At 53.0% G+C, this 13456-nt stretch overlaps 1 long non-coding RNA gene across 2 annotated transcripts; it reads left to right on the forward strand.

The window, feature by feature from the left end:
* Positions 1–4385: 4385 nt before the first annotated feature.
* On the forward strand, positions 4386–12546 carry LOC114485062 (uncharacterized). Of its 2 annotated transcripts, none has more exons than XR_003678527.2 (3): positions 4386–4462; positions 7795–7913; positions 12310–12546. It is a non-coding gene; the product is annotated as an uncharacterized lncRNA (long non-coding RNA). The 2 variants fall into 2 exon arrangements; XR_003678528.2 differs by lacking the exon at positions 12310–12546 and adding an exon at positions 8088–8336.
* The last annotated feature ends 910 nt before the right edge of the window (positions 12547–13456 follow it).

Genomic DNA, 13456 nt, shown 5'->3' on the forward strand with positions numbered 1-13456 from the left:
GTACGAGGCTCAGAAAACTGGCGTCAAGTTGCTGTTGGCTCCTTTGGATGGTGCTTAGATAAAAGGCGGGTTAGAATCTCCTCTTCCTCAGTTTGTCAGTCACATTGGAGAGCAGATGTTAAGGGCAATTAGACCTGTTCCACCTGCCAAAGCCGTTCCAGGCATTTCCATTTAGGAAGCCCTGTGATGTCACAGTGTCCTGACATCAGAACCTTAAATAATCAAAACCCAGAAGGGTCGAGGGAATCGAGCACCTAGGAGGTTTGATTGCAGGTGTATTTTTGCCGTGATTGGAATGTAAAGGTTGGCTGGCCGTTTGGTTCTCTTCTCTCTTGCATTTTAGGGTGAATCACATGCTAACTAGTGCCTTGACTGAGGCTGGATGCTTCTTGAAGGGCGTGTTAAATTTTAAAGAGTGAGTTTTGTCATCACTTCGTACTAAGAAGGCTTATTTTGTGGGGTTACACTAGGGCTTCTCAGGCTTGGCACTGTGGACGTTGTGGGTCAGCTGATTCTTTGCTGGAGGTTGTGAGGAGTGGCGGGTGTTTAGCAGCATCCCTGGCCTCTGCCCACTGGTTACTCCAAAGGCAGGAGGAGCTCTCAGAGGCTGTGCAGTATAGACTGACGTGGTTGGACTCCTGTCTTTAAAAAATCACTTCGGCTGCTGCTTGGAGGACAGACTGGTGGCGGGGGGTGGGGGTGGGGGTGGGGGGTGCACAGTGGGAGTCAGGGCAGGATGATGAGTCAGAGCTGTTATTTTGGGCAGAGTGGATGAATTCTGGATATATGGGTGGGGCATACTTAGAAAATCCCCTAAAAGAACAACAAAACACCCCGACATTTCAATAGCACTTCTTTGAACTGCCTATTACTTTCACTTCCTTAATCCCTTCAGCATATCAGTGCCAGTTCAGCTGGGTTTATCACTTGGAAGGAACCGGTGCCCCAGGCTCAGAGGCTTACCTTGGTCCTCGTGATGCATCAGTGGCCAGACTTCAGGAAAGGGAAAGAAATGAGAGGCCAGAGAGGCTGGGCTAGGCCACGCTATCCGTGTGTAGCTGATCTCCCGCGTGCCAGGGCCCAGCAGAGCCAACAGAGGCCCGTGACACATCCACTGGATAAATGAATGAGTGAATAAATGAAGGAAGGAGCGTGGGTCGAGGGATAATGATCGTTCAGCCTGCCGTGATGGGTGCCCTGCTGGATGGTAGGCGCTTTGTTCCAGGTACAGGCACCTGTAGAGAGAGCACAGGGTGATTACTCCCAGACCCAGGACAGGGAGACTGAGGCTGAGAGGGGCTGGGGAATTTGTCCAAGGAAACTCACGTGCCAAGCTGGGCTTCTTCTTCCTGGGCTGTCAGATTCCAAAGCCTTTGCTTAATTGCTGCAGTACCTCCTAAAAGAAACAAGATTTCGGAGAGGAAAGGAGGGAGGGAGGGAGGGAGGGAGGGGGAGGGAAAGTGGGGGCAGAGAGACAGAGAGGGAGAAGGCGGAGGAGGAAGGGGTGGGGAGGAGGAGAGAATAAGAGAAGCAACAGTGAAGCGACTGAGGACTCACTGGGCCGGACCACTTGTGTCCATCTCCTGTCCCTTCTCCATCTCCCCCAACACTTCCTGTGAAGCTGTCTCCCGCCCCACCCCGTCCCATGCTCCAGTGGGAGGTGCTTGCTGCCGGCAGGTTGCTTAACCAGATCAAGCTACAGCAATTCCTCTGGAAAGGGACACCATCCCACTGCCTTGCGGATACCTTGCTGACTGTCAAGTTCGTTCTATGGCCTTTGGACGTTTGGGAGGCAGCCCTCTGCCTGCACGGCACCCACCACCTTTTATTTAGTATATTAGATTTTAAATTTTATTTATTTTATTTTTATAAATTTATTTGATTTATTTTTGTGTGCGTTGGGTCTTCGTTTGTGCGCGGGCTTTCTCTAGCTGCCGTGAGCGGGGGCTACTCTTGGTTGCGGTGCGCGGGCTGCTCATTGCGGTGGCTTCTCTTGTTGCGGAGCACGGGCTCTAGGTGTGCAGGCTCAGTAGTTGTGGCTCGCGGGCTCTAGAGCGCAGTCTCAGTAGTTGTGGCGCACGGGCTTAGTTGCTCCGCGGCATGTGGGATCTTCCCGGACCAGGGCTCGAACCCGTGTCCCCTGCATCGGCAGGCAAATTCTTAACCACTGCGCTGCCAGGGAAGTCCCCCACCACCTTTTAATGAGCCCCTGCTAATTAGTTTGTTCTTACACACTCACCTCTCCTCTCCTCCCCCAGCTTATGGAGGCTGCAGGGCACAGTTTGCTTTGGAGGGAGAGAATGGGAATGGTCTGGGGATGGGCTGGAGGTAAGAGCCAGTGTACTTAGATTTCAGGAAACATTTTCTTTTGGGCAACACTGGGGCACTTCTTACTGTTGTGGATGTGGGAAGGGCTAACATCAAAGTGCAAGGCCACGTGTTCCTTCTGGAGCTTCTAAGGGGTCCTTGCCCTTGGAAGTGCAAGAAAGACAGAGGCAATTTGTATGTTTGGGTTGGTGGTGTGTGTGTGCATGTGTGTGTAAGGGGTTCAATGGGAAAGATGGGAAATGGCAGGATGTGGCTCCTGGGGGTTGGCCACCCTGCTTTAGGGCACTGGCCTGGTTCAAGGGAAGAGAGACGTTTTGCTGATCAGGGTGTCCCGTCCCATCCTGTGAGTCCTGAATGTCTGAGGCAGGAAGAACACCATCTCTGGAGTCAGCTGGGCCTGGTTTCCCATACCTCCCTGTCAACCTGGGCTCAATGCAGAGCTTTCCTGAGCCTCAGTTTTCTTACCTGTAAAATGGGGTGTCTTAGTCCCTTTCGTGCTGCTGTAACTACATGCCACAGACTGGGTAGCTTATACACAACAGAAATTTATTGCTCACAGTTCTGGAAGCTGGAAGTCTGAGATGAGGGTGTCAGCGTGGTTGGGTGAGGGCCTTATCTGGGTTACAGACTTCTTGTGTATCCTCACATGGCAGATGGGGCAAGGGAGCTCTCTGGAGCCTGTTTTATAAGGATAACAATGCCATTCATGAGGGCTCCACCCATGAAATTCATATGCCAAAGCCCTAACCCCCAGTGGGACTGCATTTGGAGATAGAGCTTTTAGGAGGTACTGAAGGTTAAATGAAGCCGTAAGGGTGGGCTTCTCATTTGATAGGATTGGAAGCGTTATAAGAAGAGGGAGAGAGAGAGAGATCCCTCTCTTTTCCTTCCTGTGCGTGCACCAAGAAAAGGCCATGTGAGGACCCAGTGAGAGGCAGCCATCTGCAAACCAGGAAGAGACCCTCACCAGGCTCCGAATCTGCACCTTGATCTTGGACTGATCTTGGACTTGCAGCCTCCAGAAGTGTGAGAAAACAGATGTCTATTGTTTAAGCCACCCAGTCTGTGGTATTTTCTTACGGCAGCCCGAGCTAAGACAGCTGGTCTGGCTCTCTCCCTGGTCTGGGAATCTCCTGAAGGCAGAAACCACCTACTGTCACCACGCCGTCTTCCCTTCCTGGCCCAGTGCATGGATCTGGTGCAATCATCAGTGCCCACAACTATGGACAAAAGTGGTCTGCTCCTGTTGGATCCTCTGGTCTGTGGCCACTGTGATTACGGGCAGTGTTTCTGGTTACCCTCCGGTAGGGTCATCAGATAAAATGCAGGACACCCGTTACATCTGAATTTCGGATATGCAACAAATATGAAATATGTTTTTAGCATAAGTATGTCCCCAGTACTGCCCAGGATATACTTACACTAAAAAAGTATTTGTTGTTTATCTGAAATTCAAATTTAACTGGGCATCCTGTCTTTATTTTTGGCTAAATCTAGCTATCTTACCCCATGGTCTTTTTCTGGAAGGCCTGGAGGGCAAAGCAGCAGCCCTCAAAGAGGGTCCCAGAACCACAGCTTCAGCAGCGACTAGTTCACAACGGAAAACCTTGGGCCCCACCCAGGCTTCCAGAACCAGAAGCTCTGAGGGTGCCAGCGTTCTGTGTTTTGACATCTCTCTGGCTGGTTCCACTGGACGCTACAGTTTGAGGGCCGTTCGCCTAGAGAAGGACGCTGAGGGTGGGAGATTCCGTTCCCCACCCTCTCCAAACGCGTCCTGCCCTGTTGCTCACCCAGGGCGTTGGACTCAGCTTCCAAAGTGTAGCAACATAAATGGTGTCAGGGACGTTGCGAAAGGTGTCCTTTCCTTGGGTTTCTGGGGCTTCTTGGAAGATTGCAGAGGGTTCTGCAGGGCTCTGTTCCACCCGCCCCGATCTGCTCCCGAGCCCGCAGCGGCTGTGAACCAGAGAATTTATTCTCCCGGCCGGATCTGCCAGTCGCAGCGGTGGGGGCGGGGCCTCAAGGCCGCGGGACACGTGTGCCGGGAGGGAAGCAGGAAGTGACCGCGGAGCGGAGCCGGGGAGCCAGCGGCTGCGGGGCTGATGGAAGTGGAGTGGGGGCTTGAGAGGGCACCGAAGTGAGTCGGCTTTTCTCTCCTTCGGCGCCTTCGGTGGGGCTGGAGGCCCGGGGGCTGGGGCCAGCGCGACCAGAGCGTGGGACTCGGAAGGGCAGCCCCGTGCAGTTTGGAAGGGGGTGCCCCTGGGAGAGGAGTGGGTCGGAGGAGAAGCGGGGCGGCCTCGGCAGGTGGCAGAGGAGGGGGAGGGGTGCCCGGAGCCCCACCTCGGCCCCTCTCCAGGGCGAGCTGGAGGCTGTGGACCTGCCTTCCTTTGACAGTGGTTCCCCAGGATCTCCTTTTCATTTAGTGCTTCCCGCTGGGCATGTGCGGGGGGCCCGGGAGCCCAGGGAACGGCTGTGGCTACAAGTCCAGCTGCTTCGAGTCCCCTCCCTCTGGTTCTGGGGTTCAGCGGCACCCCTTGAATGTGGCTGGGAATCCGGTTAAGATGCAGCAGGCCCGAGAGGGTGCGTTTCTAATCAACCCCCGGGTCGGCCGGTCCTCGGACCACACTTTGAGTAGCCAGGTTATTAGAGGACATTCTCCGCAGTCACGTCAGCCCAAACCCGAATCATTTTGCTCAGTTCCACTCTCGAAGTCAGGACATGTATGTAGGTTTCGTGAAGTGCGCTTTCTACCTCTGCAACTTTTTCATTGGCATCTTGAAGCTGACTCTTGGAAGCAGGGTGACAGGTTTAAAAGGGAGAGAAAATAAATAAATACTCTATCAGCCAGGAGCCGTGTGCTGCTATGTGTGGGGTGGTGCTGGCATCTTTTAAAGCCGGAGCGGGCAGAGAATAATCCCGCCTTCTGCAAAGTAACCCAGGTTTATGTATTAGTATCAGCTCACGAGGAAGTCTGAGCCCCATTGCGGAAGCGGCTTTTGAGGTGCCCTGGCTGACCATCCTTGCTCCCAAGGCGCTCCTGTCTACCTGCTGGAGAAAGCTTTCTGTTCTCTTGGGTCTCTGTGGCGGCGGCCCTGCTGATCCCCTGTAGGGCAGGAGAACTCACCTTCTAAGTTCTTGGTCTTGTAGAAGTTGTTCCAGTTTTAGACCTGTGCTTTCCCCTTTGATGTGCATAGGAATCCCCCATGGAACTCGCTGAAATGCAGGTTCTGATTCAGCAAGTCTGGGGTGGGGCCTGAGAGTCTGCATTTCTAACTTAGCTCCTAAGGGCGCCCAGCGTTGCTGGTTCTGGGACCACCCTTTGAGTAGTGAGGATTTAAAACAGCAGCTGGAAGAAACTTCTCCAAGGGGCACTGAGCTTGCGTTGCTGACAGTAAACCTGCTGTTGTAGGGATGGGAAGGGTGGCGGCCTCGGTCTTCCCTCTGTGTCCCTTTTTCTTACATCTCAGGGCTCTCGGGTGTAAATAGGGTCTTGGAAAGGTGTTTTCCCCTCCCACTAGCCCCCAAGAACACCCGCGAGCTCCCTCGTTTGCCAGCCCACAAAACCCATGTTGACTTTGGCCCGTTGGTGAATGCCAACGGTTTCCTCTTTTCTGTAGTTATTAAAAGGCACATTCAACGCTGAAAAACAAAGTTGTTTTTTCGTTATGACCTGTCTTGGATGGTAAGTACTGAGGAGATGATAGCTATGTGCCTTTCTTTGTAAATGCCGTTTGAAATTTTATCCGCGAGCAGCTAGAAAGAGAAGGTTGATGTAATGATCCGGATGTCTCTGTTTAAAGACAAACATGAACCATTGTCTGTAGGGTACCTTAACTAGATAACATATGTAAAAAGGTGCGTTTTTTCTAATATTTGCTTTTCTTTATTTGGTGCAGTCATCATTCTGAAGTCCACTTAGACTGTGGGGACCCAATCTGAATCCAGAGATTCTATTTCTCTCCGAGGTTTCCTGGCACCTCGGCTGAGCCTGGGCACAGCTGGGCTCACCTGGGCTTATCTGGGTTCACCTGGACTCACAGCCCTCCTAGGTCTGAATGCTGCCGTGTTGTTGACCCTCGTGGCATAAGAGGACCCTTCCACCCTCTGCCCTGGTTTCCTTCCAGGGTCCGAGGCAGAATCTTCAGCTTTTGATCTGCAAGCTCAGGCTGCTGGCTCCTGTCAGACCACTAGGGCCTGGCAGGGCTGAGCCCAGTGGGGTCGTGTCCAGCCCTGTGGTTGCTGGAAGATGGCGGGGGCGGGGGGCGAGCTGAATGAGCCCTTTGAGATGAGGCCCTGAGCCCCAATGTTTATGTACCAAAACGCAGGGCTTTTCAACCAACAGGTTTCTCCGCCTCGTAACTTTCCACAGGGAGCGTCTGATTCCCTGTCACTTTAGAGCTAGAACTGAGAACATGTCAAGTCTGGAGGAGATTCCCCAGCTTTGGGGGCAAGCGTGCTCAGTGGACTGGGGGAAATGCCCCTTGGGTCGCTGTTTCCTTGTTCTTGCTGAATGTCCTATTCAAGTTAAGCTGGCCCTTTTCAATTCAACACATAGTTTTGGGGTGCCAGAAAGCCCTATTTTACACGGGTGTCAAGTGCGAAAAAACATCATCCCTGTTTTTAAGCAACGAATGATATAAAAGATGAAGGAGGCAAGCCCACACAAAGAAAACACCAAAGGTGTGCCCTCGGACGGGAGTGGAGAGGAATCAGGGAAGCGTGGAATTGAAGTTGCTGTTAGGTGGGCAACAGAGGATTCACTGGGTCTGATGGCTGGAGGGTGGGGAGGAAGGCGTGCTGGGAGGAAACCGGATAAAGAGAGACTTGGAGCAGGACCATCTGGGGCTTGTCGAAGGTTCTGGGAGTAACTGGGTTGAGTTGGAATACGATGCCCACGCAGCGTGCAGTGGTTGAACAGTTACTGGGCTAGTTGCACGTCAGTCTATGGCGTGTACCCTTTGCAGGCCTTGGGAACCGCCGTGGGAACTTCCCGGTGGAGCTATGAAAGTGTGATCACGATGTAGGTGGAAGAGCTTCAGGAGGGAATCGGAGCTAGTCACCTGTGTTTGGAGGAGACAGAACCGCTGATGGACGATAGGCAAGGCCAGGTAGAAAAGGCAGAATGTGCCGGAAGGCTGCAGTCGCGGGCCCTCCCATGCGCCCTTCCTCCAGGCTAAATAATTCACATTCTTTGCGCTTCTTCTCTTTGGAACTGTTTCCCAACGTTGTCCCTTCTGTTGTGGCATCTACTCCTCTGGCATCCCCCTACGTGTCCCCATGTCCCTCCTTTTGGAGTTAGGTGATTTCCAGTAGCCGGGGAGAAGCTGGATGAAGCCGCCCGACCTGCGCCGGGTCATTGAGGTCACTGAGGGTTGGATGGCGGAAGGGTGCTCGCCCGCAGCCCAGACATGGGCCAGCTCAGGTGGAGGGAGCGCGGGTGCTGACCCTCTCCTGCTCCTCTGCACACAGCTGTATCCAGCATGCTCCAAGGCCACAGCCCTGTGTCCCAGGCCTTGCTGGGGACCTTCTTCACCTGGGGGATGACGGCCGCCGGGGCAGCTCTTGTGTTCGTGTTCTCTAGCGGACAGGTGAGTTGCCTCGGTTCGGTTCTGGGGGTTCTGGGGGTTCTCGGGGACTCTTAGCGAGCTCTGAAACCAGCCCCCTCCGCCCAGCCGGGCTGCAGACTCGCTCGTGCCGCCGGCCACAGCTCCAGGTTGGGGTGACATTGGCTCTGCCCCCTTTCCTCCCCTTGTCCCCTCCAGCTTGCTGCGCCCGTGCTCCTGGGTCCCCTGCTTCCCCGCTCCTGACTCAGAGGGAGCAGGAAGTGAGAAGACCAGGTACTCAGCCTCCTTGAGCCCTCTGCCTGATTTCTACCTGCCGTCTAGTTTCTCTTGGGTCCGGAGCAGGTGGTGATGTGCGTGAGGTTTGTACCTCTCCTGCCCTGTGGCCTTGAGTTAAGATGGTTGAAAAGACCTTGGGAAAAGGCAGTGGGGGGGGCGTCTGTCCACTTCCTCTTATACCCCATTTCCAGGCTCTTCATGGACTTCCTCACCTTCTTTGGGATGAATACACGCATACCTGCCTCCCAGGCTCCTATAGACCCCACATCTGCCCACCCCTCCCACCCCTGCACCCCTAGATCCTCCAGACTCCACCTCTCCCTCCGCCACACGCTACACCCTCCTACACACGCCACGCAAACTCCCTCACTCCTCTCCTTCCCCTCCCCCCCCACCCCTACGCTTGCCCTGTGCATCTCACTCACACCCCCAGGGCCACACCCCCGGACACACCCCACCCTGCCCCTCCCCTCCCCTCTCCACGCCCCCCTCCACGCCCCGCTCCTGTGCCCAAAAGTCCTTTCTTTCCTGCAACCTTGACCCCCCCCAGTCCACGGCCTGGAGCCATCAGCCATGGATGCCTTGATGAAAGCGAAGCCCCTGCGTGGCTCCCGCAGCCACAGACACTGTAGGGGTGGTTAGCCAGAAGTGAGCTGGGAGGCCTGTCTGGAGAGCAAAACCCGTCTAGGAAGCCGGCCAGCCGGGCACTCTTGTGTTAGAGCCTGAAGAGCAGTGTCGGTGTCGCCAACAAGGTGGGGCCTCCCCCACTGCCCTCCCCCGCCTGGGGAGACCCACAGCCCCGAGGAGTCCCGGGTTACTGTGGACAGGTGACCTGACCCTCCTCCCGTTTCCTGACAGCCACGCAAGGTCTTCTGGGGTCCCGTCCTCGCGCCCTTCTGGGGCAGAGCATCTTCACCGTCTCGTCTCATCTCATCTCATCTTCACCAGTTTTCTTTTGCGTTGAGGAGGCGAGATCTGAGTCGAAATAGCTGGGGTCTGGCTGGCCCAGCTGGCCCTGGAGACCCGAGGGGAACTCCACAGCCCCACGTGGCCCCGGCCGACGCTGTGGAGGCTCCTCAGAAGGGAGAAGCCATCGCAGAGGTGCCCCCTTCCCCTTGGGAGCCGCAGAGCCGCTCGTTTGTGTCGCGTTAGTGTAATCCCCGGGCCCGTAGGAGGAACCGCTGAGTCCTTTCTCTGCGTGGAGGCACACGGGGTCCCCGAGACCACCCGCGCGTTTGGCGATATCCTAGACTCGGAGGGCTCAGCATCGAGTTGTTCTCGGGGCTCAGGTTTATTACAGCGAAAGGACACACGAAAGCATCAGCAAGACAGAGACGGTCAGGGTCTGGAGAAACCTGTGCCCAGATTTGGGATTCAATGCCCCCTTCCTCCCGTGAGGGGGCACAGAGCGTGTTCATTCCCCCAGCATTGAAAATGCAGTAACACGTGGACCACGTGTCAGCCCAGGGACGCCCAGTGCAGACTCGGGCCCCAAGGTGTTTACGGGGGACTGGTCACGTGGGCATCTGTGCTGAGCTCCCGACCCAAATCCCAGACTCGATGAAGGAAAGCAGGTGTCGTGCACAGATCACCTTGTTTGTGAGACAGGCACAGGGGCCCACCCTTACTGGTCAGGGAGTGGGGTGAGCCGTCCCGGCGCCAACTTCCCAGAAGCCAGCCAAGGACTGACCTTGAAAGTGGGACCTTCTAAAGATAGCAGGCCCAGGTGGGCTGCGTGAGCCCTCTCTGCACAGGAGGGGTGCGGGAGGAGCGGGAAGGGGTTACAGCACGAGGGGATAAAGCCAGCCGTAGACGTGAGCGCACAGGGGTTGGCTCTTCCCCTCCCCCTCCCTGGTGAACCTCAGCTTTCGCCCAACTAGAATGGGGGCCGTGGTGATGGTCCCTTGGGATAGCAGACACTCAGCCATCTGCCCTCTGCTGCTGTGGGCAACATTGGCTCAACTTCACTCAAGATTCATTTTCTAGATTGAAAAACTCATGTTGTAATTGTAGGAAACTTGGAAAATATGGAAAAGCTGAAAGAAATAATAAAAAAGTTCGTGATCCTACTTCTCTGAAAGGAAAACTGAACATATTTGCTCAAATTTATTCAGCTGTATTTGAGTATACATAAGTACAGACATATCTGTTTTCTTTACATAATGAGGAGCAAACTGTCTGTGATGTTTTATAACCAGCGTTTCTCACTGGATGTTATAAGTACCCCTCCCTATCCCTAAATGGTTTTTTGATTATTTTGGTTACTCTGGTTACTTAAATGGCTGTAGAATATCCCGCCGTAAAAGTGCATTGCAGTTGAGTTAGCCAATCCCCAACCGCTGGACAATTAGTTATGTCTCTTTTTCTTGCTTCTAGAAATAGTGTTATGATGAACATGAATCTTTGAGCACACATCTGATTAGTTCCTTGAGACAAATGTCTGAAAGTAGAAGAACAGGTTTACTGATCTTAAGAAGAGTATAATGCTTCTCCTTTCAGGATCCAGAGGAATGCTGAAAGGATGCTTCTACCTGACTTTTGAATTATATCTGTCTGCTTTGATTAAATTAGTTGATTAGACCAACGTGGCTTCTGTCGTGGCATGCCTAGAGAAGAATGTCATTTGTGTGGCTCCCTGGGGTCAGAACCTTCCACCCAGCCCCTATAGCCACACAGAGGTGGGCAGAGGGTGCCTGTAGCTGGTGATGGTTACCTGGCAGCTCTAGCGTCCCAGACCTCACCGGGGGGCTCAGGGATCGGGGTGATAAGCATCTCAGCGTATCTAGTGTGTCCATGTGGCTATAGATGATATCCCTAACTTAGGCCACTTCCTAAAAAAAAAAAAACCCACAAAAAACCCTTTTTATTGGCATCTACGAAGCAGATAGAAAAATGCACATTTTATAAGTGTACAGCCTGTTAACTTTTCACCGATGAAAATAGTACCCAGATCAAGTGCTGGAGCAGGACCAGCCCCCCATCCCCCTGCTCCCAGCAGCCCTTTCAGAAGGGTCCCTTCCAATCACTGCCTCCCCACCCCTTACCTCCACTCCAAGGGCAGCCCCTCTCCTGCTCTCCAACACCAGAGATTTGTTTTCTCTGTTTTGTATAGCATATAAATGGAGTAATCGTATAGTATATGCTCTTCTCTGTCGGGCTGATTTCACCCTATTTATTTTCCAGTCTACTGAATGCCCCTGCCTGACTGTGAGCTCCATTCATGTATATATGTGGGTTCTCATTTCCATATGGTGTTCTGTTGTATGCATACAACCTAATGGTGTATCCATTCTGCTCTTGGTGGGCTTTTGGTTAGTTTCTAGTTTTCAGCTCTCACAAATAATGCCGCAAAGAGCATTTTTGTACACGCATCTGGTGAATCCAAATATGCATTTCTGTTAGGTAATTATGCGTGGCACTGCTGGGTCATAGGGTATGCTTTTGAAGGTTTACTTCTAGTGGGCGCTGCCAGCTTTGCCAAGTGACTGTACCAGTTTGTACTGCCTCTTTCAGTGTGAGAGGATTTTGGTTGGTCCACATGCTCCTTGCCAGTACTGGTCAATTTCCGTCTTTTAGACCAGCTACTTACTAAAAGTTTATAGCCATAATTCACAGGGAGAGCCGAGAAAGAGGCAAAACACGTGGACCAATGAAAAGCAAGGGTCACACTGAAAGAATGCTCTGATTGGCTGTGGGATGGATGGAAGGTTTTTTTTTTTGTTTGTTTTCTGTTTTTGGTTTTTGTTTTTTTTTTTGGCGGTATGCGGGCCTCTCACTGTTGTGGCCTCTCCTGTTGCGGAGCACAGGCTCCGGACGCACAGGCTCAGCGGCCATGGCTCACGGGCCCAGCCGCTCTGCGGCATATGGGATCTTCCCAGACCGGGGCACGAACCCGCGTCCCCTGCATCGGCAGGCGGACTCTCAACCACTGTGCCACCAGGGGAGCCCGGATGGAACGTTTTAAAAAAATTTTTTCCCCCTGGTTCTTGGCCCATTTTATAAAGACTTGGGTCCAGGATTCCAGATAGGTTCGCAAAGTGAGGCATGGGCTAGACTTTATTCATGTGGCTGTCTTAGGCCTATGGTTTCCTCTTGTCCCATGGAACATCCCTTAGAAACTGAAACATGTTGTTTTCATTTTCAGAGGCGGATCTTAGATGGAAGCCTTGGCTTTGCTGCAGGGGTAAGTAGCACGTGGTAGGAGGGATGTAAGTGGAGGATGTTTATTCTGTTACTTCTCTGCTAAGGGGTATTTCCAGTTTCTCCGCATGCGGCCAAGCTGCATCTCTGTGATCTACAGGTGCTAATGTCTCCCTCTTCTCGCTGACCCTGTTTTGCATCCAGCGTACTGAATGCCCCTGCCTCTCCTTAGACAGTGAAAGAAGCTTGTTGGCAGCTGTCTCAGGACTTGTAAATAAGTATTTCCAATAAGATAATATTTAGGAAGGGCTTAGCACAGAGCTTTGCTGGCACTAATTAAATATTCTCTTTCTCTCCTCCTCCTCTCCCTTGAAAGACCTTATGTTATAGACATTATCTTTTTTTATTTTGGCTGCGCTGGGTCTTCGTTACTGCCCGCGGGCCTTCTCTAGTTGTGGCGAGCGGGGGCCGCTCTTCTTTGCGGTGCGCGGGCTTCTCATTGAGGTGGCTTCTCTTGTTGCGGAGCACGGGCCCTAGGCGCACAGGCTTCAGCATTTGTGGCGCTCGGGCTCAGTAGTTGTGGCACGTGGGCTCTAGAGCTCGGTAGGTGTGGCACATGGGCTTAGTTGCTTTGCAGCATGTGGTATCTTCCCGGACCAGGGATCGAACCTGTGCCCCCTGCATCGGCAGGTGGATTCTTAACCACTGTGCTACCAGGGAAGTCCCCAAGACAGTTTCAAACGTGTAATAAAGTGGAGCGAATCCTATGAGGCACCCCAGGTACCCACCACCCAGCTTCAATCATTATTGACGTTTTGCTAATCTCATTTCACGTGTTTCCCCCTCCTCCCAGCCCATATTCTCGGGAGGTGGAATACTGTGTAAAAGCAAATCTTAGGCATCATGTGATCTTACTTGTAAATTCAGCGCACAACTCTAATTGAATGACTCTTTCTTTCTCTCTTTCTCTCTCCCTTCTTTCCTTCCTCCCTCTCTTCCTTCCTTCCCTCCTTCCTTCCTTGCTTCCTTCCTTCCTTCCTTTCTTTCTCTCTCTTTCTTTCTTCCTCCCTCCCTCTCTCTCTCTTTCTTTCTTTCTTCCTCTCTTTCTCTCTCTTTTTCTTTCTTTCTTTTCTCACCATGTGGCTTGCAGG

The sequence above is a fragment of the Physeter macrocephalus genome, unplaced genomic scaffold (assembly GCF_002837175.3).
Source record: "Physeter macrocephalus isolate SW-GA unplaced genomic scaffold, ASM283717v5 random_432, whole genome shotgun sequence".
Lineage (NCBI taxonomy): Eukaryota > Metazoa > Chordata > Mammalia > Artiodactyla > Physeteridae > Physeter > Physeter macrocephalus.